The 27,831-nt window shown below is 42.1% G+C and overlaps 1 long non-coding RNA gene across 3 annotated transcripts; it reads right to left on the bottom strand.

Moving 5' to 3' along the window:
* Positions 1–401: 401 nt before the first annotated feature.
* On the bottom strand, positions 402–12,979 carry LOC310847538. 3 transcript variants are annotated; one of them, XR_014565876.1, is made up of 3 exons: positions 12,444–12,979; positions 6,189–6,229; positions 402–653 (listed from the first exon to the last, which is right to left on the bottom strand). It is a non-coding gene; the product is annotated as an uncharacterized lncRNA (long non-coding RNA). The 3 variants fall into 3 exon arrangements; XR_014565878.1 differs by lacking the exon at positions 12,444–12,979 and adding an exon at positions 6,947–7,015; XR_014565877.1 differs by lacking the exon at positions 6,189–6,229.
* Positions 12,980–27,831: the final 14,852 nt, after the last annotated feature.

The following is a 27,831-nucleotide window of genomic DNA, read 5'->3' as shown; positions in this document are numbered from 1 at the left end:
TATGGCTGAATGGCTAGAATCCTAAAGAGAAGCACTTCATACTCCATAGCAGTTTGTTGCAGATTCCATTTGTAAACGCCCCCATGGAGACCTGCATCCACAGGGGCTGCAGTCATGTGAACCTCCATATCCGCATCAATCTCCCTTGCTGGATCACAGCAATTAGGCACATGTGTAAGCTGATTTATGATATACCTCTTGGGGATGAAGGAAATTTAATAAATGTGTTGAGGATGTTTGGGAAACCCTTTTGTTCTTTTTATATTTTAAAGCAGAATTCGGTGATTCAAAATCACAAACTTTTCATTGCAAATATAAAATAATGTGCCCACACGTGTCGGGAGCAGTTAAATCTCTAAAATCAGCTCTTACTTTTGAATCAGCTAGTTTACACGGCTGCATCAATGCAAGGACATTTTGTTATCCACAGATTTCATTCCAGTCCAGTCATTATGGTTTACTGGAAGCTCTACAAAAATGAGGAGTAACAGCTGGAATGCTACTGGTGGACATCTCATGCTGGGAATGATCAATTGCATCATAAAGGGCTTTTTAAGTCTTCTGTTCTGGCTGTACAGGAGATGGACATCAACTTTTAGTGGTTTTTCACTTCCTGAAAGCCTTGCATACTTGAACTCTTCCATGTGGCAAAACTACGTGCAAAACGAGAAAAAGATGATTGACAGTCTATCAACACGGATATAAAGAAATTTCATAGTATATATAAATAAATTATTTTTGCAGTCTTCTATAGAAAGAAGTGTGGTTTGGAAAGGCAAATATTAACTCGTCTTAACTGATATTCAGCATATGGTATTTTTTCTAGCAGGAATTGTTGAATATGTATTAATGTTGATTTTGAATAATATTAGAAGAGACCTTTGCTAAAACTCATCACACAGTTGAACACAGTTTTCAAAAGTGAGGGGCCCATACTGGATAGTTGCTTTAAAGGCTCAGGTGGACAGAAAGGTATTCACTTGATGCTGAAGGCGTTGGAAGTTTGGGCGCAACTCAGCCTGCTGAGAAGGGTTTGCATGGGTTAAGACAGAGAAACAAACTAGGGACCTCCAGATTCTATCCATGTAACTTCATGGCTATGCCAACTGCTCTCTATCTCATTGATGTTTAGACTCATAGGTCTTTGTTTGCTGCATCTTTACAACTTGCTGCTTCTCGTCACAGTCTTTCTCTGGATCTCTACCAGACTACAAGACTTTTAGAAGACATCTGAAGGCTTAGGGAAGCTTTTAATGTTTAATAGACTATTGTATTTTAATATTCTGTTGGAAGCCACCCTGAGTGGCTGGGGAAACCCAGCCAGATGGGCAGGGGTATGAATAAATTATTATTATTATTATTATTATTATTATTATTATTATTATTATTATATCTCGAGTTGATATGTCATCTTGCATCTATTGGTTTATTTGTTTCTCCAACTGGATAGTTAACTAGGACTGTAGAACCCTTTCATACCCTTCGACATTTTCCTGATGAAAATAGGGGTGGCCTAAGGAAAAGCAGAACATATCGGGATCAAATTAGAAACCAGGATGGCCTCTGTAAATATGGGACTTTGCAAGTCAAATAGACCACATAGATGGCATCAGACATGCTGCCCTGGGCACACTGTTGCATAATCGGAGTGCTTGTTGTTGTTTAGTCGTTTAGTCGTGTCCGGCTCTTCGTGACCCCATGGACCAGAGCACGCCAGGCACTCCTGTCTTCCACTGCCTTCCGCAGTTTGGTCAAACTCATGCTGGTAGCTTCAAGAACACTGTCCAACCAAACTCATCCCCTTCTCCTTGTTCCCTCAATCTTTCCCAACATCAGGGTCTTTTCCAGGGAGTCGTCTCTTCTCATGAGGTGGAGTGCTACTACCTAGCTAAGGTGCTCTAAAGACATCATCTTTAGTGGAGATAACAACCACCTCTGTAATGGAGGGTCTGTCAGGGGTATTGTAGTGGGCCAGCAGACTACTTTCCAAAGTCATAGTCCTACGAATAACCAAAACACACATTGGCCTGCACGAATGAGCTCAAAAGTTGAAGTTGATATGTTTCAGAATAACCAACTATGCATGCTGCATACATTAAAAAAAAGTCTATGGAATTCATGGGCCATTATTCTTTGTAGTGCCCCCCCCCCCATCTTTAAGATTATGGGACAAAGCCCGCACAGAGAAATTACATGCACAAATGTTGGGAAAATGGAGTGTTTGAAATCAATTCTAATGTTAAATGCAAAGGACATCCTTGGCTCATTAAGTAAAAATATCTCATTTAATGAGCAGGAAAGCACTGGAGCACACTGAACCTTGACACAAAGCAAATTATTTAAGTGATAAATTAAATTTTATGGGGAATGTAAAAGTTAATAATACTCTGGAGTAAGGTAATAAATGCAGAGGTGTAACTAACATCACTGACTGCTTTACTTACAAACATGCCATATGTACTCAGTTACTTGCAAAGGTAATAAAAAGAAGACATGGCACAAATTTTTGGCAGTGAAGACTTGTGTCTCCTTCCCAAGCAACTTCTGTGTTTCTAGCAACATTGTTCATTTTCCCTTTTCTTCTTTACTTTCATTCTCCCCTTCCCCCAATTTTTTTTGTCTTGTTATCATAAATGCTAACAGTGCAATATTACACATCTATACAGAATTTGGCAAGGTGATGTCTCAAGGTGATGCAGAGACATCACCTTGCCAACAAAGGTCCATATGGTTAAAGCCATGGTTTTCCCAGTAGTGATGTATGGAAGTGAGAGCTGGACCACAAAGAAGGCTGATCAACAAAGAATTGATGCTTTTGAATTATGGTGCTGGAGGAGACTCTTGAGAGTCCCATGGACTGCAAGAAGGTCAAGCCTCTACATTCTGAAGGAAATCAGCCCTGAGTGCTCACTGGAAGGACAGATCCTGAAATCAAGACTCTAATACTTTGGCCACCTCATGAGAAGAGAAGACTCCCTGGAAAAGACCCTGATGTTGGGAAAGATGGAGGGCACAAGGAGAAGGGGACGACAGAGGACGAGATGGTTGGACGGTGTTCTCGAAGCTACAAACATGAGTCTGACCAAACTGCGGGAGGCAGTGGAAGACAGAAGTGCCTGCCGTGCTCTGGTCCATGGGGTCACGAAGAGTCGGACACGACTAAACGACTAAACAACAACAATACAGAATTTATTCCAATGATGGCAGCCTTAGTTTACCTTCTGATGGTCTGATCTGGAAAGAGAATAACTGCAAGTGAGCTGCTTCTGAAATGGTCTTCAGAAGGACTATTTGGCCCACCCAGCTGAAAAAACCAGTGGTTCATGAGTCAGTAGAAAACTATACACGTTTCTCAGAGTTTAGGAGTCCTAAATGTCATGTTGTGACATTGGGTCTGGTGAGAAGACAACCATTTTTATGTTTTCCCCCCAAACAACTAAAGAGATCTCTATAATAGCTTTTCATGACAGGTGGTTACTGCTGGGTAGGGTTAGGAACAAATGATAGTTGGACGTAACCAGCTTGAGATTTTGCAGCTATCAGAGGAGCTCTGAAGGCATGCTGCTTGCTTATCTGCTCAGGGCCTGCTCTCCCATGCTCTACTGATATATTTGTAAATAAAACAATACTGTTGAAATGTCATAAGTCTCAAGGACATTCTCATCTCAAGATACTGAGCCCGGAAGAATGTGGTTGCTGCTGCATCTGGATCATATTTGCAACCTTATCAACTGACACAAACATAATGGGAGAATGCAAAGTTCTCAGAAAGTGATACGTGACCCCTGGACTACAGTCACTATTGTTAGAAAGGAGGTGGCCGGATTGGTTCCAACTCTCACCTTTGACAAAAATGTCCAACAGTGCAGAAGTTCTGGAACATGATAGATATACATAATAGGTATTTCTCAACATCTGCATGCAACAGCAAAGTCACATATAGTACACAAGTGAAAGTCTCCCAAGTTTTTGGGTGGCATGCATATTTGTGGGACGATAAGGTCAAAGCACATAAAGCATTTAAAAACCATATTGTCAGGAAAGCATTGTTCAACATTTGGATAAGATATAAAGATTTGCTTGAAAATAAAACCCCAAGGTGGTTATCACCGATGGAAGCGAAGGCTCAGAAAAAGCTCAATATGGAGGCCAAATGGCCGAAATATTGAGAGATTTTGGAACAAGAAGGAGATAAATTGAAATTGCAGAGTTTTGAGAAACTAAAAGATAAAGTGCGTGATTGGCTTCATTATTATCAAATAAGGGAGGCTTACAATCTGGACAAGAAAATTGGCTTCCAGGTGGAAAAATCAAAATTGGAAACAGAATTGCTAGATCCCAAAACTAAGATATTATCAAGAATGTATAACTTGCTGTTGAAATGGAATACTCAGGATGAAACGGTGAAATCTGCTATGATAAAATGGGCACAAGATGTTGGACATAACATTATGTTTGCTGACTGGGAACAGTTGTGGACCACAGGTATGAAATTTACGGCATGTAATGCCTTACGAGAGAATATTATGAAAATGATTTACAGGTGGTACATGACACCAGTCAAGCTTGTAAAAATCTATCATTTGCCCGATAATAAATGTTGGAAATGTAAAGAAAATGAAGGTACATTCTTTCACCTTTGGTGGACGTGCCCAAGGATTAAGGCTTTCTGGGAGATGATCTATAATGAAATGAAAAAGGTATTTAAATATACCTTCATGAAGAAACCAGAGGCCTTTCTCCTGGGCATGGTCGGCCAATAGGTGGTAAAGAAGGATAGAACTTTCTTTATGTACGCTACAACAGCAGCAAGAATACTTATTGCAAAGTATTGGAAGACACAAGATCTATCCACCCTGGAAGAATGGCAGATGAAGGTGATGGACTATATGGAATTGGCGGAAATGACTGGCAGAATCCGAGACCAGGGAGAAGAGTCGGTGGAAGAAGATTGGAAGAAATTTAAAGACTATTTACAGAAATATTGTAAAATTAATGAATGTTAGAATGATGTCGGAATGAAATTAAGTGGTTTTTAGCAGTAATGCTATAAAGGAGCATGTGAAAATGGATTGTAAACTGGCGAGAAAGTAAAGATATAATATATTAAGATGAAGGATTAAGATAAAAACAAAGAGGGAAAGGATTTGCTGAATTAACAAACTGAACAGGAATACAAAAAAGGGAGGTGTGAGGAGGTCAGGGAAATAAGTAAATGAAAGAAAAGCATGGAAAGATGGGTTTATTTTTGATTGCTTTTGTTTTTTCTGTATTTTGTATTTTCTGTTTCTTTTTTCTATCTTTTTCTTATTTTTGTAACTCTTTTTTGAAACCTCAATAAATATCTTTTTTTAAAAAAAAAAAAGTCTCCCAAGCAACCTTCTAAACAGCACTGAATTGGTAAAATTCCAGACTCCGTGATTATGTTTAAGAAAGTGCAATAAAGCAAGGAATTAAATTTTTAATAACAACACCGGGGTTTCCATTTACCTCCTAACTCGAAGTCCGTCAAGCTTCTGGGATTACCAAACCTGTAAATTTCAGGTTTATCTTAATATACGCATCTCTGCAAAGCCACTTTCACTAATATAATTCATTTTTATACACACTTTACATCAACGTATGCATTTTACGTGGGTTTACTTAATACGCATTGTTTCAGCAGGACAACTGCATTGCAAAATTCAGAGAAGTGCAAATTTCAAATGGTTTCTGATGTTTGCTTTGAATATTGTTTTGGAAAGTTGGAATTAGGTAAACTCACCTTTAAATGTAAACTTAATCAAATTTCTCCCCTGTCCCTATTTCTGATCACATTCTAGTCAAATACAAATGCATATTATTATTTTTCCTAATGGTGATTTGACAATAAAAGTACAACTATCCTCACATATAACGCACATTTACCTGGAAGTAAGTCCCATTGAACCCAGCAGGGGCTCCTTCTGAATAGACATATTTACTAATTAGTGGAGTTCTCTGAGTGTTTTACTCTAAGCTAACCCTTGATATCCTAAGGACTAATCAATAAGTTTCCTTTTCTTCTTCTTAATTGGTGGTCTTGTAGTAGTATATGTGTTTTCCCTTTTTCCTTGCCTGTGTTAATTTTAAAAAAAAAAATCCATGTTAAAATGCAGCAGCATTCAATATCACAAGATGTTAGTGTCCAAAGATGGCAGGGGCATCACCTGAGTGGATGATAATCGGCAGTGCCTCATTCTAAGATCTCCTGTTGGAGGACATTGAAAACAATGAGGACTAGAAACCAATTCTTCAAAAATAAACAAGATATTATTATGATTTTGCACAGAGAATCATCAAATTGTAGAGTTCAGAGGTACCCCGAGGGCCATCTAGTCCAACCCCCTGCAATCCAGTTATTTCCTGTTCCTCGGGGAACAGATGCGCACCTGTGCGGAAAGAGCACCACTGTCCAGTGATGTTTGTTGTATCACACCATGCCCGTTGGCGCGAATGAAATTTAGCATGACATGTCAGTAAAGGTAAAGGTAAAGGGACCGCTGACCATTAGGTGCAGTCATGGCCGACTCTGGGGTTGCGGCGCTCATCTCGCTTTATTGGCCGAGGGAGCCAGCGTACAGCTTCCGGGTCATGTGGCTAGCATGACTAAGCCGCTTCTGGCAAACCAGAGCAGCGCACGGAAACGCCGTTTACCTTCCCGCTGGAGCGGTACCTATTTATCTACTTGCACTTTGACATTCTTTCGAACTGCTAGGTTGGCAGGAGCAGGGACCGAGCAACGGGAGCTCACCCCGTCGCAGGGAATCGAACCACCGACCTTCTGATCAGCAAGTCCTAGGCTCTGTGATTTAACCCACAGTGCCACCCTCGTCCCCGAATGTTAGTATATCCGTCAAAAAGCCACCACAGTTCCATAATGCAACAGCTACCACAGCGTGAAACAAACATTAACAAGTGCACTTACACAGTATTTCTCACATCTGAATGTACCCTCCATAGAATCATAGTTGAAGATTTGGAAGGGACCCTGAGGGTCATCTAGCCCGACCCCCTGCAATGCAGGAATCTCAGCTAAAGCATCCATGACAGATGGCCATCCAACCTCTGCTTAAAAACCTCCAAGGAAGGAGAGTCCAAAACCTCCCAAGGGAGACCGCTCCACTGTCTAATACAGCGGTTCTCAACCTGTGGGTCCCCAGATGTTGTTGGACTACAACTCCCATCATCCCTGACCACTGATCATGTTGGCTAGGAATGATGGGAGTTGTAGTTGTAGATATTGTAGTCCAACAATATCTGGGGACCCACAGGTTGAGAAACACTGGTCTAATAGCTTTTGGTGTCAGCAAGTTCTTTCTGATGTTTAGTCAGAATCCTACCTTCCAAAGCAAGAGAAAACAAGCTTGCTCCGTCTTCCACCTGACAGCCCTTTAGATACTTGAAGATGGCCATCATATCTCCTCTTTTCCAGGCTCCCTCAACTGTTGCTCATAAGGCTTGGCTTCCAGACCCTTGATCATCTTGGTAGCCCTACATGATGCAGGCCTGCCGTTGCCTAGACTTTTCCGCTTTCCTACTGCCTCCCTTTCTTCAGGGGAAAAAAAAATCAATAGTGTTCTTAATCATGTGTAGATGAAAAGATGGAATCGCACAAGTTAGCTGTTTATATATTTCCCGAATCGCACAGCCAGATTTGTTTTACACAGCAGTCGCGTGGAAAGCATCCTGCAGAGAAATGCCTGCACGAGGGACTGGCAAGAAAAGGCAGCACTAGCCACATGATTTAAATTAATTAAGGCAGCACTGATGCCTCCAAAAGAGGTTGCATTAGCGTTTTGACTCTTTGCTGGGGGAAAGCTATAATTTACATGTACAATATCCTTTCACGTTGCCTATTAATTACATCTACAGTGTCTCTGTTTACAAGCAATCCATTTGAAAACATATGCTGCAATAATTAAAATGTTATTATGCTGACAGCGCCTTTCTGGAGGAACTTGTAACATCTGTATTGACCGTGATAAGCATTGATTATCTCAAGTGATATAAATATTTGGGGAGCTAATAACAATCAGGTAGGAATTCAGTTCATGCTATAGGCAGCAGAAATAAATTACAGGAAGCCTACATCAAAGCCGCCTCCTGCATAAGTTTGTTTTGATACTTAATGGCTCCCAATAAAGCACACAGAGAGAAAACTCTTTGGAGATTTAACGCATAAGGAAGTGCCTTAAGGAAACTTCCCATCCTGTCGGCATCTAGCATTTCAGTACATCTGTAGAAGCTTACATACATGGTGAAGTTAGGAAGCTGGGATGGAAAGTAAAATTAGGACCCCCGGTAAAAAAAATACAAACCCAATCCAAACTCACACAGTCGTCTAAGATTTTCTTTGAATAGGGTGGGGTGTGTGATCCTAATGGCATGAAAGTATGCAGACTCAATAAGTATAGGAGAGATCAGGATTGCACCCACCAGCCTCTTCCCTGGCCTACAAGCAGGGAGTCAGTTCACATTTAAAGGCAAACCTTCCTGCTTTGCATTTTCTGAAAGAAGACCTGAACCAAAACACAGGCGCCTTCAAAATATATGGATTTTATAATGCAGTCCTCCAGCCCAGTGATGTGTAAAATTGTGTATACTAGTGAAAATTGAGCATACAGATTTATATATCAGTGAAAATAACATACTCAAAATGCATTATATTGGGGAAACTGGTTTGCAAAAATGTGTGTATTTGGGGAAATTGCATAGGTTGCCAAAGGCTGCAACTTAGAATATAATCCACATATGCTCCTCTTTTGTTTCTTTTAGTTTTTAATGTCTTCTTTTTACATTCTTGGTTGGTGTCTTTCCCACCATCCTACTTCACAACCCACTTTCAGCCAGGCATTATCTTATCTTCCTTATAACCACAGCACAGTCACAGTTTTTCCATGATGCTTGTTAACAGTTTGTACTATTCAGAAATGCACAGATTAAGCATCTCCCACTATTATTTCGTCCTTGTTTCTTTCAGACCAATGCCCTGTGTTTTCCCCCCAAAGCAGCCAGAATGGGAAAAAGAAAAAAAGACATTGCAATCACAATAGCATGAGCTAATGCTTTGCAGACACAACAATAGCTGCTACTTGCACCTTACATAAACTACATTTAATTACCTTTGGGTTGCTTGTTTCATTCAAAAACATTCATTTACATCTGCAAATACTTTAAAGAGACTTCTACAGTATATTGCACTGGACTCCATGATAATATGTTATATTGCTTGTTCTTCTAGCACAGGGAAGTATTGTTGTTTTAATTATTTTTATTCATTTTTGTAAGAAATGGAAACTATTACAGTTTGCTTAATAGCAGTTTAAACAACCCATTTTGGTTCACTAATAAACTGAACTGAACTTTAGTTTGACATTGGGACTCGTTTAGTATTATTATTATTACTACTATTTTACATTAAAGAAATTAGGTGTTAGGTAGCCAGAATCTCTTGGGGAAACAACAGCAAAATTAACTGAAACATCTTATCCAGAAGGGGACTGTGGTTTTAACTGATAACGGTTGGCAAAGAAATCTTAAGCCTAGGAAACTGCCAGAACTTATTTAACTTAAACCAGCATAAATTACTCCCATTGAAACTGTTCAGTACTGCCAGCTGAACCATCCTAAGGCTGGCAGAGGGGAAATAAGCCTTTTAATCAGAGTTGAATTACACCACCATTACACCAGTGTATCTGAAGAAGTGTGCATGCACACGAAAGCTCATACCAAGAACTGACTTAGTTGGTCTTTAAGGTGCTACTGGAAGGAAATTTTTTTGTTTTGACTATGGCAGACCAACACGGCTACCTATCTGTAGCCACCATTTTTGCCAGAGTAAGTTATGCCCAATGGTCAGATCATGTGACCAAGCTGAACTGAGTTAGGATCCAGGGTAATTTCTACCCTGCCTGGTCCAACCCACACCCCTTCCATGGAACACCCAATTTACATGCCTAACATTTCATCTATCCCCCATATATCAGCAGATTGAGTCTTGGGTGCTTTTGATGCCTAGGGGTGATATGAAAATAACAGCCATCCCCAAGACTACCAAAGTTAGTGGGATCCAGATATATTGTTTTCCCCAATCCTGCATCATTACACTTCATGTACATTCCAAACACTTCATGTATGGAAGTGAGAGCTGGACCATAAAGAAGGCTGATCGCTGAAGAATTGATGCTTTTGAATTATGGTGCTGGAGGAGACTCTTGAGAATCCCATTGACTGCAAGAAGATCAAACCTCTCCATTCTGAAGAAATCAGCCCTGAGTGCTCACTGGAAGGAGGGATCCTGAAGCTGAGGCTCCAATACTTTGGCCACCTCATGAGAAGAGAAGACTCCCTGGAAAAGACTCTGATGTCGGGAAAGATTGAGGGCACAAGAAGAAGGGGACGACAGAGGGCGAGATGGTTGGACAGTGTTCTCGAAGCTACCAATATTAGTTTGACCAAACTGCAGGAGGCAGTGGAAGACAGGAGTGCCTGGCATGCTCTGGTCCATGGGGTCACGAAGAGTCGGACACTACTAAATGACTAAACAACAACAACAAGAGCCTAGGGCTTGCCAATCAAAAGGTTGGCAGTTTGAATCCCCGCGACGGGGTGAGCTCCCGTTGCTCGGTCCCTGCTCCTGCCAACCTAGCAGTTCAAAAGCATGTCAAAGTTTGCAAGGAGAGAAATAGGTACCGCTCCGGCAGAAAGGTAAACAGTGTTTCCGTGCACTGCTCTGGTTTGCCAGAAGCAGCTTTGTCATGCTGGCCACATGACCCAGAAGCTATCTGTGGACAAACGCCGGCTCCCTCAGCCAGTAAAGCGAGATGAGCGCCGCAAGCGCAGAGTCGTCCACGATTGGACCTAACGGTCAGGGGTCCCTTTACCTTTACCTTTAAGAGGAATGAAAGAATGTTTGCTTGAGTGCGAGGAGAACCCTCTGCATGAGTTTAGAGTGAGGCAACCACCGCAGGTAACTCATAAAAGCATTGCAGGGTGGGGGGAGAGAAGTTAGGTATTTATTTTATTACGTGGCATTTTTACCGCCAGGGAGCAAAAAAAAGTGCTTGTGGGATTTCAGCAGTTCTGTGCCAGGCAATGTATGGCGTTGGTTGATGGGTAGCATTTCCTAGTATTCAGAACTACGCAAGTCATGTCAAAGCTACCCTAAAATGTTATCACGACAAGATAGATTCACCTTATTATGGCTATACTTTGCATTCATGGAATTTGCTCTACTGTGCTAGTTACCAGTGCCCAACCTGAGCATTTTATTGCTATTGGGAGAGGGTCTGTTTTGAAAAGTGGGGATCAGGACCCATGCCCCTCTTGGCTGAGAAAAATTTAGCAGTGAGGGGGCAGCTGGCAGAGCCAGGAAGGTTATTAATGCTGCCATGAAGGAGAAATGATTTTGCACAGAAGCATTTAGCCCAGGCATTCCCCAACTCGGCCCTCCAGATGTTTTGGGACTACAATTACCATCATCCTTGACCACTGGTCCTGTTAGCTAGAGATGATGGGAGTTGTAGTCCCAAAACATCTGGAGGACCAAGTTGGGGGGTGCCTGATTTAGCCCAAGAAACAAAATGAATGAAAACAAGTTATGGCAACCCTAAATCTTACCACCGAAGATCTTTCCACCTGGATAAAAGAGCCACTGCGGTTGGGCAGTTAGAGTTGGGGGTGGGGACTGCAGAGTCCCAACTTCAAATCCCAAGCCAGCCATGAAGCTCAATGGGTGGCCTTGGGTCTGTTGCCATCTCCCAGCCTAATCTACCTTACAAGGTTGTTGTGATGACAAAATGAGTGGGAACCATGTGCCTTGGAAGAAACATAGGAAATACAATACAATTTTTTAAATGCCATTTGTTGAAGTGTTCTTCTTCTCTAGCCCCTCCAAAATACATTGTATACATCCTGGAAGCTTGTGCAACATTTTAAAACATTTCAGAACAACTCTTATTTAGATAGTTTCTAACAATATTTTTGTAAGCAGTCCAACTGATTGAAAAGGTCTGATTGAAAAGAAAAAGAAAGGAAAACTGTGGTAAATGCCCAAAAACAAAAGAGAGACAAAATAAGGGGGGGTGAAAAATTAAAAATTAAAGAAAGTGTAACAGGCTGTTCTAATGACCTTGATGTAAAATAATCCATTTAGCTGCCAGCAGCTTTCCTGCTATTCATTCTCATAGTCTGTCTGTGGGTAACTGTGGCAGAAGGAAATTTGTGAAAACATAATTATCTCTTTGTCCGTCTTTTTAAAATAATGATGATGGCGATAAAAAAAAATTGAGGGCACTTGGACCATTGCATTGCAAAACCTCTTTGCACTGTCACTGTAAAAAGAAGCATAATTTGTACACAAGGATAAATTTTTCATGCTTCTATCAAACATTAATAATAAAGGTTTTAATATTTATTGTTACCCGTGGCCAAAGACTCTGAGTTCCCGCTCCAGTCGGGTTGACACTTCGAAATAGGGATTGCCTTTGGGTATGACTGATTGGGATGGTGTTCGTGATAGGGATTCCCCTTCGGAATATCACACTGGTCCTCAGTTCTGCTTAATCTTCTTAATATTCACTTTTACATATTCATCTGTAATCAGCCTTTATCTGGAATTCTAATGTGTTCTCAATTTATTTTTCCTCTTTGTTTTAATGCTGGCACAATCCACTCTGGAGAAACACCCCCCACCCCCAATCTTCATCAGGGCTTGTTCCATCTTCATATTAAAATGACCCTCCGTGCTGCATCAATTCCACAGGGCTGTGTTTCTCCCCGCTGAAAACTATCACCAAAGTTTCACTTCGTTCCAAAGCACATAAAGGCTTTTTCTGTGATATTCAAAGGTGGATTGTTGTTTTTCTAATGCCTGAGCAGTTGTTTTCACCACCACAGGGTGTACTGCGAGATTTTGGCATCCTCCCCCATGGTGGCCAAGCAACTGTTCAAAGTAACAGGAAAGATACACTGCCAGAGGGAGGATGGCTCAGGGGAATTAAGATAGGCTGCGACTTTGACCTCCAGGTCATTGTTCTGAATACGACCCAGGAAATGGAGAGATCAAAAGTTACTGCCATCTGACAGCTGGTTCTCTAGCTCAAAAACATTGCATGTTCTGTGGGATAGTATCGGGTCATTTCCACCCATGCATTTACCTTTTCAATTTTCCAAATGAAATACATGCAACACAAGCAAATATTTTAAATGTTCAGAAATATATTGTGGTTGAATATGCAATTGTTCCCAAGTTAGTTCCCAGGCCCAATTCAAACTGCTGGTTTTGACCTATAAAGCCTTAAATGGCTGAGAACCGCAATACCTCAAGGACCGCCCCTCCCCATATGAATCTTTTGACTACTACTACTAATACTGCTTCTACTACTAATAATAATAATACTTTTTTATTTATACCCTGCCCATCTGGCTGGGTTACCCTGGCTACAATGGGCAGTTTCTAGCACATATAAAAACATAAAAAATATCAAACATTTTAAAAATTGCCTTAAATCTTTTGCACACAGAATTTTTGACAGTTGAATTGAGGGAGGGATAGGCTTGCCATATTCCTGACAAATTCCTGACACCCCCCAAAGTTGTGGAGCTTTTTCATAGAAAGCCACCAAATTTTTTGAGACCGGCCTCCTGTTAGCAGCAGAAAACAGCTCCTGCCTCAGAGAGCCCCACACTCAGCCTGAGGCAGTGCATGAAGGCCTCTCTGGAGCAGTGATGCCAGAGGCCAGATTGAGGTGCAAAGGTAGGAGGAGACCCCGTGTGGTGTAGTGGTTAAGAGCGATAGACACGTAATCTGGGGAACCGGGTTCGCGTCTCCGCTCCTCCACATGCAGCTGCTGGGTGACCTTGGGCTAGTCACACTTCTTTGAAGTTTCTCTTTTTTAAAAAAAAAAATTGATTTTCCAACACAGATTAAAAAACAAAACAACACACAATACATAGACAAACAAAACATATAAACATGTATAATTTCAAAACCTCTTTTTCATACGCCTTACTTCCCAGACGTCCCCTTACCTCCCCTTTTCTGCATCCCTGTTTTAAAATTTCTTCAACAGCCCCTCACTCCAATTTTTTCCAAAAAAAATTTTTTAGCTTCTTCTCATACTTAGTCAATTACAGCTGTAATTCTATATTTTTCCTTTCCCTTGACATTTTAGCACTCATTAATTTTACAACAGTTCTTGAGATATACTTTAAATTTCTTCCCATCTTCTTCCACCGTCTCTTTTTCTTGGTCACGGATTCTGCCCGTCATCTCCGCCAATCCCATGTAGTCAATCACCTTCGTCTGCCATTCTTCCAGTGTGGGTAGTTCTTGTGTCTTCCAATACTTTGCTAAAAGAATCCTTGCTGCTGTGGTAGCATACATAAAAAACGTCCTATCCTTCCTTGGCACCAATTGGCCAACCATGCCCAGGAGAAATGCCTCTGGTTTCTTATGAAAAGTACATTTAAGTACCTTCTTAATTTCATTATAAATCATTTCCCAGAAGGCTTTAATCCTCGGGCAAGTCCACCAAAGGTGGTAAAAGGTACCTTCAGTCGCGTTACATTTCCAACATTTATTATTGGGCAAATGGTAATTTTTTGCAAGCTTGACTGGGGTCATGTACCACCTATAAATCATTTTCATAATATTTTCTCTTAAGGCATTACATGCCGTAAATTTTATACCGGTGGTCCATAACTGTTCCCAGTCAGCAAACATAATGTCATAACCAATGTCTTGTGCCCATTTGATCATAGCTGATTTAACTGTCTCATCTAGTGTACTCCATTTCAGCAGCAGGTTATACATTCTTGACAAATTCTTAGTATTGGGTTCTAACAGTTCTGTTTCTAGTTTTGATCTCTCCATCTGGAAGCCAATTTTCCTGTCTTGTTTAAACACCTCCATTATTTGATGGTAATGAAGCCAATCTCGTACTTTAGACTTCATTTTTTCGTAACTCTGCAATTTAATTGTTCCACTCTCTTGTTCTAAGATTTCACAGTATTTTGGCCATTTCGATTCCATATTAAGTTTTTTCACCTCCTTTGCTTCCATTGGTGACAGCCACTTCTTTGAAGTTTCTCAGCCCCACTCACCTCACAGAGTGTTTGTTGTGGGAGAGGAAGGGAAAGGAGAATGTTAGCCGCTTTGAGACTCCTTCGGGTAGTGATAAAGTGGGATATCAAATCCAAACTCCTCCTCCACTCCTCCTCCAGGGTTGAAGAACTGAAAAGACGTTCAAGGAGGGGAGACAACCCCTTCACCACCTACCCCGGGCGCCCAGAGAGAGAGAGAGAGGTGCCCAAGAAAGGGAGGTGTTCCATGCCCATCATAGAACTTTGCCTCACCCATGCCTGTGTGCATCCATCACTTTCTCTTCCCTCAAATGGTGGTGGCAGCAGTATGGTGGGCAGGGCCAGAGCAGTGGACCAAGTGGATGTGCTGGGAGGTGGAGGATGGGGCTGAAAGGGAAGCTGACAGTGGCCAAAGCAGGACAGAAAGCCTCAGTGGACCACAAACAAAACCCCCCAGAAAACTGCGGTGGGGGGGGACCACCCTGGTTGCCATATGTGCGAGAAATTCTAGACATTTCTTAAAATTCAAAATTTTCCCCCGGTCACCATTTTAGGCATCCAATTTCCGTACAGCTCTGGAATTTTCCAGACTTAAGGCAAACCTAGGGAGGGAGCTGTAAGGTGTAGGGTTCAAATTGTCATTGCACAGAAAAATATGCGATGTCTACAGGCCTGCCAATTATATTTCCAGCTCTGGGGATAAAGACCTTCCCAGAAATCATGCTCAACGTTATTCATCGCCTATGGTAAGAATTCATTCATTTTGGTGATGTGACTGAGGGACTATAATCTGTATCCCAGTGCACAATTACTCTTGACCAGCTAATACGCTTCATCAGTTCATGGATCCATAACAGTATGTGAGTGAATTGATAAAGTTAACTTTTCCATCTTGACAGTTAACCAGATCATGATCAACTGTTCTTTCCCATTCAGAATCTCCATTAATTTGCCAGGGTGATCTCTGTCACTGTTCATATATTCATTAATAAAGAACCTATCTGCCCTTCTGTCATTGCAAATATGTATCTCATGAATGTATGGATCATCCCTATATCAATAGCTTGTCATATTAAAACTGATTTCATTTTAAGGAAGTTTATATGTTTTGGAAGACAACCTTTGATTCACTGCACTGAAAATATGAACAGAATATGGTTGCTTGTGAGCTTATACTGATGGTATATGGTTTTTAGGTTGAAGCGTGAAGAGCAGGTTCTACATATCAAAGACATTTATGTGAAACAAATGCTGGATTTGACACTACAGTGGTACCTCAGGTTACAGACGCTTCAGGTTACAGACTCCGCTAACCCAGAAATAATACCTTGGGTTAAGAACTTTGCTTCAGGATGAGAACAGAAATTGTGTGGCAGCAACAGCGGGAGGCCCCATTAGCTAAAGTGGTGTCTCAGGTTAAGAACAGTTTCAGGTTAAGAATGGACCTCTGGAACGAATTAAATTCTTAACCCGGGGTACCACTGTATATGTTTTTGGTCTGTTCCAAAAGAGATCTGTTTATATTATTATTAGAGACTCTATATTCTCAGGTTCCCCACACTTAGAAGGGATATACAGTGGTACCTTGGGTTAAGTACTTAATTCGTTCTGGAGGTCCATTCTTAACCTGAAGCACCACTTTAGCTAATGGGGGCCTCCTGCTGCCACTGTGCCGCCGGAGCACGATTTCTGTTCTCATCCTGAAGCAAAGTTCTTAACCTGAAGCACTATTTCTGGGTTAGCAGAATCTGTAACCTGAAGCATATGTAACCTGAAGCGTATGTAACCCGAGGTACCACTGTAAAAGCATATTTTAAAGGCTGGGAGTTTGCCTGGATTCTTATAGTCCTTATTAGCTCCTGTCTGATTGCCAGATCCAACAGATACATCCCCTAGGCAAACTCAAAATGGAAGTACGGTCAACTTGGTGAAGATACTAAGGCACATGTGACTGTGAATAATAGTTTATTATATTGGTATATTGTAAGATGAAGCAGTCAGGAGCTCTGGTTGTTTTTGTGTGTATGTGTGTATTTTATACATTTGTTTGTTAGCAAATAGTTGTCCACCATGCAGATAGTTGCAATTCATGGCAAACATGAGACAAATAAGATGGCTAAAATTATATTTTTAGATCAAGGATGGGGGGCCTGCAAGCCCTCTAGGTGCTGTTGAACTAGAACTTCCATCAGCCCAAATACGCATGCCCAGTGGTCAGGGATGAAGGGATATATAGTCCACAAACATTTGGAGGATCACAGCTTCCCCAGACCTGTTTTATACTGATCCATTTCAGGCTAGTTTTTCTAGCTGAAGACATTTTTTTTTCATTGACTAATGCTAGAGATATTGTACAGCATGATATATTAACTGCTTGGAATCATTCTGTACTACTGTTAAATAATTTGATTTAGAGATGAGAGAACAGTAAGCGGAAATATCTATCACTGTGCTTATTGATCAGTATTCAGTCAATGAACTGGATCCTGAATCCAGAGTGTTGAGAAATAGCTGGAGAGCAACTTACCTAATGACAAAGTTTACTTCCTCCATTGGAAGTGATTGTAATCTAATCTTCAATACATTATCTCAGAATGCTGACATTGTGGATTGCGCCTCATGATTTATGTATCATGAAATTACGATTAGCAATAAATTAATGACCATTTAAGGCAAATAGAATCAGCTGAAAGGCTGGCTGTTGCTGTCTTTAAATGTTTCGTGATAACATATTTGTATGGGTGTTAGTGATCCCTGAATATATTGCCTATGGAACAATTAAGGCAATATATGCAGAGAATATAACATTTTTCTTTTCCGATTTGTGATCATTCTGTGATCAAAAAACTCTGAATCACATCTAAGATTACTCAAAGGCTCTACTTAAGGCCCTATAGGATTACTTGTTTTTCTAGTTAACAACTCATCACTGTAAATGCTGTGTAAAGCAACACAGGTGGCCAATCCTCTTAAGAGTCACATCAAAGAGGCCACCATGAAGTTTTAGATGTGATGCAACAGTGGTCTGAATTGTGTCTGTCACTGATCACCAAAACACAACGTATGATGCATGATTAACATAACAGTTCTCAACACAAAGCGGTGAAAATTTGTTTAAACTAGAGTACATAATCACAGCGTGTGATTTTCCTAGGTGTACCGCAGTTCATAAAGGCACTATTAATAATAAGCTAGGGCAGGCCTCTCTTCATCTAGGTCCGGCCCTGGTGTATCCTGGAAATCCTTGGGGTGCTGGGGCTAAAGAAATCATTTTGTTGTATTTTGTTTTCTATATTTTCTTCTTTATTTCTATATTTAGGCCTGGGCATATGACCCTCACCTGAATCTCATAGCTCTCCTGACAGGTGATTTGGTCTGCAGCCACAGTATGGAAATAAAGGAGGAGATTGCCCACCAGATAGCAGGTACTCTATTATTCTAATTAGGCCCCAGTGCTTTTCTTACAATCCCCTACTCAATGAATTAATCAATTTTAATGTAGCATGTAAATTCTCAAAACTTTCTTATTTGTTAATTCGAGCAACTACTGCTCTCACTTCATTGCAAACAATATTTCTACTTGCAACACACTTGAGCAAACCTGCTCCTCTTTCACAGATATTTCGTTTCCATTTGCAACTGTAGCTGCCTCTGATAAGTTATCATTTAACTCTTAGGCGGGGAATTAGCATCAGACGTCATGTGCATGGAAGTTGCCAAATCAATTAACCTACTAGAAGGGTTATTGTTAATAGCACCAGTTTTCCTATGACTTGATATTGCTGGATAGTTCTGAGGAACTGCAAAAGCATTTTTAGTTTGCTTTCTGCTGCCACCCCACCCAGGAATTTTTCTTTATTAGTGCAACTTTGTTTTGTATGATTCCTTGCAAATGAAAGAAAACAACTTTTCTGCTTGTATATGTTGCTAATATAATTTTGGTTACTAAGAACAAACAAGATTGTACAAAAACAAGATTGGGTACAGGCCTGGCCAGGATATAGGCCTCCTGTGACAAAGGTGACCTGTGTGCTTGTTTGAATTTCCTAACAGCTGTTAGGAAATTCAAGGTCCCTGCTCTCCCTTCTTATGGTCTTTATATTGGACCTGGAGACTCCAATAGAGAGCATTCCATGTCAAGAAGGAGGGCAAGTGGGCACCCTATCAAATGACAGGGCAGGAGCTACACGGAGCAGGACCTTTTCACTGGTGGTGCCCATTGTATGGCTCGCTCTTCCCAGACCTGCTCTCTTTTGGCCTGTATTTTGGAGCTTTATAATTTAGGAAGACTTTGGAAGAACTGGTTGACAAGTCTTATCAGTCGCTGACGTATGAGCGGGTTTTATTTGCTGCTATTCTGGGCTCCTGGTGCACCAGGGTTTATACTAGCATAATAGAGTTGGCCAGGATGCCAGAAGGGATACAATTTATGAGCTTTCTCCATTAACTGCACAGCAGGGGGTGTTCAGTCAACCGTGCAAAGGCTGAGCTGAAGCGTTTCCTGCTGGTTACCTGCTTTCAGCAATAGGGGTCGCTGTTTGGGAGTACCCAATTGGTTAGCTGTCAGATTCTAGAGCTCCCTATTCGTGGCTCTTAGGTAATTCCAAGAATACATAGTCCATTAATAAAACACAGTGTTCATTCATAAAGCAGTAACATAAATCTCCATTGCTACATATTTGGTGTGTATTTCAGCGGTTGAATGTACAGTTTTATGGCTATGCTGTAGTGTAGTGCTTATGCGACTGCAAATAAAAGGTGGCTGGGTTCATCATCCCAGGGTTTGGGGGGGGGGGAAAGGTGACAAAACTGATTTCCAATAAGTGCCCCCCTTTATTTAAAGTTGGGTCCCACTTCTTCAAATTGGGCCCCACTGGCTAGCCCTGAGTCTCATAGTTGCTGGGCCTGAGTTACCCTGCCCTTACATGAGGTCTTGGGTTCAACAACCGAGGCGCAGCTTCCAATTGGTTGCAGGATCTTCCTGTACTCAAGCGGAATCCATGTCAGACATTCAGCTTCCGAAAAATGTTCGAAAACCGGAGCATTTACTTTCAGGTTTTCGGTGTTCGGGAGCCAAAACTCCTCCAAAATGGAGGAGTTCAGGATCCGAGGTTTGACTGCACTGCCCTTACTGCTGTTTCCCCAACCCTCGCATGCCCACATAAGTCTATCTGCCTAATGGTATGGCAAAAGAACAAAGTAAGTAAGTAACCAAATTAACCCAATAAACACATCACCATTAAAGCCTACCTAGAGGAAGGAACACCCCAGGGAAGGCAGAACACATGCTAGTGTGATGACCAGTCAGAATCAAATCTTTCTCAGCCCCATTAAAGATTTACCAGCCAAACCCCAGTGGCTTCCTCTACCAAGTGGGTGAACATGTTGTACTGCACACTTACCTTAACAGGTGGTTAGTCTGGGTAGAAATATGACAATTCAGCCCTGTTACACCTCTTCCTTGAATGTCTCACAATACCTTAGCCAGATCGCTGAGCTTACAAGACTTCAGGTGATGTGATGCCCTGGAACTCAGGCTCGGACTCGGAACCAGAGGAGACTCAGTCTGAACCATATCTGGGGCCTAATCCTGAAGAGTCCTAGTCTGCACAGGTTCCCCTGCAACAAACACCAGCTGGGCCGACTCAGGGGCCTGAGCCTGCCCTGGCTCCAGATGTGGGGATTACCTCGTTGCCTTCAGCTGGACCATCACTTACAGCTGCTCCACTACCGGTTTGGTCAGGAGAGGCTGAGGCGACCCCTGGGTCTAGTAACCTACCGACGTCTCCCGAGCTGCAGAGACTAAGGTCTGAGAGAAGGAGAGACCTGAGTACTCGCAGAAGGAGTGCTCGCTTCAGGCGAAACAGGGAGGTGAGTCGCCAGGGGATCAGGACCAACCGCTATCCCGACAAAGATAAAAGGCTGTCAGACCCCACCCCAGGTTGCGGGAGTAACATTGCTGTATGCTAGATCCTGTACTTGTCCTTGCCTGGTTTCCTGCCTTGTGTCCTGCCTTGGTGCTGTCGGACTGTCTCCCAGTGGAACCTTCAGATTCTGGACTGGTTCTGGACTGCATTTCACGGGTTACCCCCAGGCCCAGCACAGGTGATAAGGTCTGTTATAGCCATTGCCAACCTGGTGCCCTTCAAATGTTTTGGACTAAAACTCCATTCAGCCCCTGGTAGCATTTCTGGCTTGGGCTGATGGGAGTTGTAGTCCAAAATAAATGGAGGGCACCAGCTTGGCAAAGGGTTATCTGGGGACGTGTGAGACTCTGGAATTGCTGGAGCTAAGCTGTATGGACTTGGTCAATCCACAGGAAGTGAGACCGTGGCACACCACATGGAACACCAGCGTATAATCACTGAACAGAGACATTGGTTGGGTGGCCACCTGCCATGGATGCTTTAGCTGAGATTCCTACATTGCAGGGGGTTGGACTAGATGACCATTGGGTCCCTTCCAACTCTGCAATTCTATTATCTTTGTTGTTGTCTTTTAAGACACGGCCACTGCTCATTATGAGAGGCAACCCAGGGCTTTTTCTTGCCTCCTTGCCAGCAGCAGCCAACTTTTCCCTGCAGGTTTAGCTATGGAGATAGGGGTTTTTCCAGTAATAACTATATTTGCATCATCCAGAGTGATATATGGATTTTACTAACTCAGCTTTTCAGGATGCAAAAATTATCATGTTCTGCAAATGAAAAGGTAGTAAACAGTGTACCTTTGATTTTAGTAATTTAGTGATTTTAGCCCCAGAGCCTGAATTCTCTTAGGGGGATAAAAATGTTCCGTCCAGTTGCTAAACAGCCAACGTCTGCTGTATGGTAGAGGTTTTTTGTTGTTGTTTTCCACTCCAACCTAGGAGGATAATTCCTCTGTGTGGCTAATTAGTATTCTCTGAAAATGTCTAGAATATCGATCAGAGATTTGAGGATGCTATTGATGTACAGTAGTCAGTTACGGTTGGCTGAAAATTTCCTTTAAGGGGAATGAAGAAGAGGAAAATATATTAAAGTTTTTGTGACTTCCATTGTTATGTAAACTGACAACTTAACTGAGAAATAAAAGGTACATCCTTTCAAATTCTTTGAGCTTTTACAATTCCCATAAGATCAGAAGCAATCAGAGAAATTGCACTGAGATTTTTTTTTTTTTACAGAACGAATCCACATTCTAACCATTTGGATACCTTAAATGTTTTCTGGATACCTGGAAACATATCTGAGCACAGGATGACCCTATATATATTGGGGTTTATTGGTACGTTGACTAGGGAGGGGGGCCCATCTTCTTCTCCATCTCTGACAGCAAAGTATCTTGAGCCAGTAGTGTGTGCATGCATCTCCTATGATTTTGTGCCCAAGGTGGCATGTTTCGTTGTCATCCATCTGTCTTGGGAGACAGTGGAAGAGTGTGCCTTTGGGGTGAAGTCAAACCATTGGAGAGTTACTGCGCCACCCGTGGCTGCAGAGACCAATGCAGGAGAGACATGTTTTGTTGCAGCTGGGGAATACAAAGGCATCCGGTTGTGCTGATGGAGGTGTGCCATGGCATTTGTCCTTTCTGCGCTCCTCCCAGTGGTCATTCCTCCTCTGGTTATTGCTGTGGATACATGACCAAGGTAACATCATGATGGACATTTTATGTATGTTTCCTTAAGAGCATGCACAACTTGTATCAAGGCAACAGGGAGGACTGGCTGGGGATATAGGAAGTATATACATAGTTCCCATTCCCCACAACTGATGTCTGTGTGTATGCCTGGAGAGATTTTGAGGTTAGTCTGAGGTGTTTTGTTTTTTAAGTCCCCACGGTGATGAAAATTCATCAACATTTTAGTGCATTTAGAATTCCTCCTAAAATTCACATTTAGATGTAGCTTTGACCAAGATGCGGGTGGCGCTGTGGGTTAAACCACAGAGCCTACGACTTGCCGATCAGAAGGTTGGCGGTTCGAATCCCCGCGACGGGGTGAGCTCCCGTTGCTCTGTCCCTGCTCCTGCCAACCTAGCAGTTCGAAAGCACGTCAAAGTACAAGTAGATTAATAGGTACCGCTCCAGTGGGAAGGTAAACGGCGTTTCCGTGAGCTGCTCTGGTTTGCCAGAAGTGGCTTAGTCATGCTGGCCACATGACCCGGAAGTTGTCTGCGGACAAACGCTGGCTCCCTCGGCCAATAAAGCAAGATGAGCCCAGAGTCGGTCACGACTGGACCTAATGGTCAGGGGTCCCTTGACCAAGATACACATTTTTCCAAATCATTTTCCACTAACATAATACATTTGCATGTTATTGCTTTAATATATGTGTTTTAATGCACACTTTACCTTGGTATGTACCATTTTTTGGTACACATTACCAGGCAAACTACATTACTAAATTCAGAAAAGTGTGAATTTCAGAAATTGTTTGTGTTTCGGTTTGTGCATTGGTTCAGTAAGTGTAGATTTGGTACAATCACCTTAAACACAAACGGAATCAACTTTCTCCCCCATCCCAAATCCTCGGGTGGGTGTGCTGTGCCCTGGTGGACTATATCATACCCATATTATACAGTACAGAATATTCCTAAATATGAACAGCAACGTGTTCAGTGTTATAATGAACTGGGCTTCTCCTGAGATTTTGTAGCATTGCATGGGTGATATTGGGCAAGTTGCTCTCAGAAATGCCCCTTCCCAACGCTAAAAATTATAGCTGAATCAATGGCAAGTTTCTTCCTTCTAATGCTGTCCCTGCACCAGCCACCTTTGCCCTGCTTAATCTTAGGACCAGATTACACTCCCTTAAACTCCCTTAGCCTAACCAACCTTAGAGGGAAATTGTGAAGAAAAAAGTGCTTCTCGGAGCTTCTTAGAGAAAATAATGCTTTTTCTTCATTTAACTCGACTCATCACTTATATGTTGATATAATGCATGTTTTTCTTTGATTTATTTATTTTTACACCATGCCTCCCAAAAGGTTTCCCCATTAATATTAACGGATATTTGAATCTCATTACTCTGATTTATGCCTTTTCAATATATCTCAAGCTCCGTCAATACAAAGTTGTCAGTCTCTTGTGAGAGCCTGGCATAGGACTGCAACTAGGAATGCTCTGGGACTTATCCAAGAAGCCAAGGAGGTTTTAAAGTATCCCCTGGACTGTAATGGAGAGAAATGCTTGCAAAGGATGGCCGTCATTATGTTTCGTTATTTAATGCCACCACAGTTTTAACCATTTATACTACAGGATTATTTTTGCGCACAAAAAGTATAAATGGCCATATAAATCTCCAAGCCCTGGATTTGTAGCATGAAGTTTATAGAGAAGTCTTCTAATCCTTCTGGTTTCAAAACCAGTTTGCAGGGGAAAGTTCCACTACTTTTGTTCAGCTCCTTTTGCCATGTAATGTTTAATAATGTTTCCAAAAGAAAATGAGAAATCATTTACATTAATTCAATACAGACAGATGTGCCTATTCTAAACTAATTCATTGCGTGTGTGTGTGTGTGTGTGTGTGTGTGTGTGTGTGTGTGTTGCATCATTGTTGAACAACTCATTTTGAGGTCCTTTCTGCCCTACAGAAAAATTTTCTGCTGCCAACCTATTTCCCCCCTACCTTAATGAAAATCAGATTACAGTGGTACCTCTAGCCGTGAACGTAATCCATTTTGGGGTGCTGTTCACATCCCAAAAAGTCCGCAACTAGAGCACCTCTTCTGCGCATGTGCGCAGCACGATCGAGCGCCTCTGCACATGCCTGAAGCATGCAAATCACTTCTGTGCATGCGCGTGTGGCGAACCCAGAAGTAAACACGATGCATGGCTGTATTATAGGAACATAGGAAGCTGCCTTATACTGAATGGGGCTTTTGGTCTGTGTGAAGTATTATCTACAGTAGCTATCCAGGGTTTCAGATAGGGGGCAGTTCTACCTTGAGAAGCTGGGGAATGAATCTGGGGCCTTCTGCATGCAAAGTAGAGCTATGGCCTTTTCTCAGTCCATCGACAGGTGCAGACTCTGGGTCATACAGTCAGATTTCTGAGCAAAGGGATAAGAATTCTAATTCCTCTAACTTTCTGGAAATATCCTTGGTTCCAATATAGATTGCTAATTACTAGGCTTGCCTGTTTTCTATTGCTGTGTCAATACAAAGGATAGTGTTGCTGTTGACATACTTCGATAGAATTGATATCTGTATTAAACACTGGCTGTTAGACTATTCCCTATGTGAACTATCCCATGTTTACAACGCAAATAGACAAAAACACATTGGAAACAAGCAGTTATGTTCAGTTGCAATAAATACTCTGAAAAGGCTCGATAAGCACATTTCTGGGTATATCAAAAATGATTTGAGCAAATAGCACAGAATTATGAACGGTTTTTCAAAGTTGTTCAGCAGCGCATTTACAACATTCAGTTTGGATATACTCCTGGATGCCTGGGGTTTGATAGTGGCAAGGAACACTTTTGTACAGCTTTGGCTAGCGTGCCAAGTGTATCTGTTCCAAGGAATGACAGATCTTGACACAATGACATATGCCTTTGTTATATTGGGCGGAATTCTCAACGTAGCATTAAATGGAGTATGCGCTCCATGGTCCACTCACCACTGGGCTTGGCCAGGAGACCTGAGCAGAGGGACACGTCTGCCCAATCCAACCATGCTACCAGCCCAGAGTAAGAGGAGTTTGGATTACTCTGTAAAGTAATATGAGTAGATGCTGCGGCTTTAGTAAGAACAGCTTAACTGCTCAACACTGACAGTGACTGAAATCAGGGGCAGACTTTGGTCTTTCATATTTCAGCGGCGCTCTAGGCCAAAATTCACCCCGTTCCAGACACACCTCTGCTGAAATAGAGCAGAGCATGCTACATGCAGGCAGTGCCCTGCAGAACTGGTTTTGGCTAAGCACGTCTCCAGCAGGAGGACTCAGTAAGAAATTGGTTTTGTCAGCTCATCTGCAATGTTTAGTAGTGATGTATGGAAGTGAGAGCTGGACCATAAAGAAGGCTGATCGCCGAAGAATTGATGCTTTTGAATTATGGTGCTGGAGGAGACTCTTGAGACTGCATGGACTGCAAGACGAACAAACCTATCCATTCTTAAGGAAATCAACCCTGAGTGCTCACGGGAAGGACAGATCCTGAAGCTGAGGCTCCAATACTTTGGCCATCTCATGAGAAGAGAAGACTCCCTGGAAAAGACCCTGATGTTGGGGGGAAAGATGGAGGGCACAAGGAGAAGGGGACGACAGAGGACAAGATGGTTGGATAGTGTTCTCGAAGCTACCAGTATGAGTTTGACCAAACTGCGGGAGGCAGTGGAAAACAGGAGTGCCTGGCGTGCTCTGGTCCATGGGGTCACAAACAGCCGGACACGACTAAATGACTAAACGACAACAAATGTTAAGCAGCTTTTCAGAACCCAACGCTGATTACTTGCCCCTACATGCTTTTACTGGTCAAAGCAGCATGCAGTGACTGGTCATCCTAGCTGAGTGTGAGGGAAGTTTGTTTAATAAGGCTTTAGACTGTAAATTCTCTAGTGGCCCTGTGTGGATTGAGTCTTACTGATGCTTACAATGGGACCTATAAATGCTTGCGCTGAGGCCTACAGCCCCTTCCTGAAGAGTGGGCTTGTGGGTATTTTTACTGGGTTTATCTGCTCAGAAACAGGTGCTGGTTCAAAACACACCTGCTAGATTACTAATTGGAAGAAGTTTATTGGATCCTGTTAATGCCAGTTTATTAAAAAGCTGCCTTGGCTGTCCATCTTGTTCTGGGTACAATTCAAAGCATTGGTATTGACCTACAAAACCCTAGAAGACTCAGAACCCGTGTCCTTCAGGGCCTGCCTTTTCCCACATGAACCTGCCTGTGAATTAAGATCTGCTTCAGAGGCCCTGTTCTGTTCCCACACAAAGAAAGAGGCACACATGGTCTTGAAGGGAAGGTGGGTGGTGAATGGAGGTTAAGCCTTCCTCCAGTGCTATTTCTCTAAGGGGCAAAAAGAGCTGCCAGAACTCACCATGAACATCTCCCTTGTTCTCTTATAATGGCAGTGGTGCCCATCAAAGAGGTGGTGGAACCAAGTTCTGGCAAGTTCCACCTGGGGAGGAAAAGCCCTACTTCCTACATCATGGTGCCCAGGCTGTGGAACTCACTCCTCAGTAAGTTTTGCCTGAGAGCAAAATGGCTGTCTTTTTTGGCCCTGTTTTTAATTGTCTGATACCTTTTAGATTTCTGTGTTTCTTGGATTTTATCTGGTCCAGCTACTGTTGCGTCACTCTGTGACTTACTTTATATTTTTGTATTGGCATCTGCTCTGGAACGGGGGTAAAAAGTTCAGCTCAGGGGAACTTACTCCCACCCCACGTAAGAGTGTACACTGTAAAGGTTGCAGCCTTAATAAAATGAATGAATAATTGAAATAAAGGTACAAAACTTTCAGATATTTCTCTGTGCACACCATTTTTTATATCCTGAGGCAACTGATAAAGATCTGTTTCCTTGTTGTGAACCCACAGGCCATATGCTGATCAAATATATTATTTCCAGTTCTCTTCAAAGTTACTTGTGTCCCTCATGCATATATTCTCTCTGCACTTCCTTGCTGATTACTGGTAGGAGATTTAGACAATTCTCTCACTCGCTCACACACATTCTTATGTCATTGTACTGTTTATGGGTTTGAACAATAGAAAGTTAATAAGTATGTTTAACAGGAAATATCT

This window comes from Podarcis gaigeae (assembly GCF_964106915.1).
Source record: "Podarcis gaigeae genome assembly, chromosome: 6".
Classification (NCBI taxonomy): domain Eukaryota; kingdom Metazoa; phylum Chordata; class Lepidosauria; order Squamata; family Lacertidae; genus Podarcis; species Podarcis gaigeae.
The sequence above is the reverse complement of the archived record's forward strand: the minus strand, read 5'-3'. Positions and strand labels throughout refer to the sequence as shown.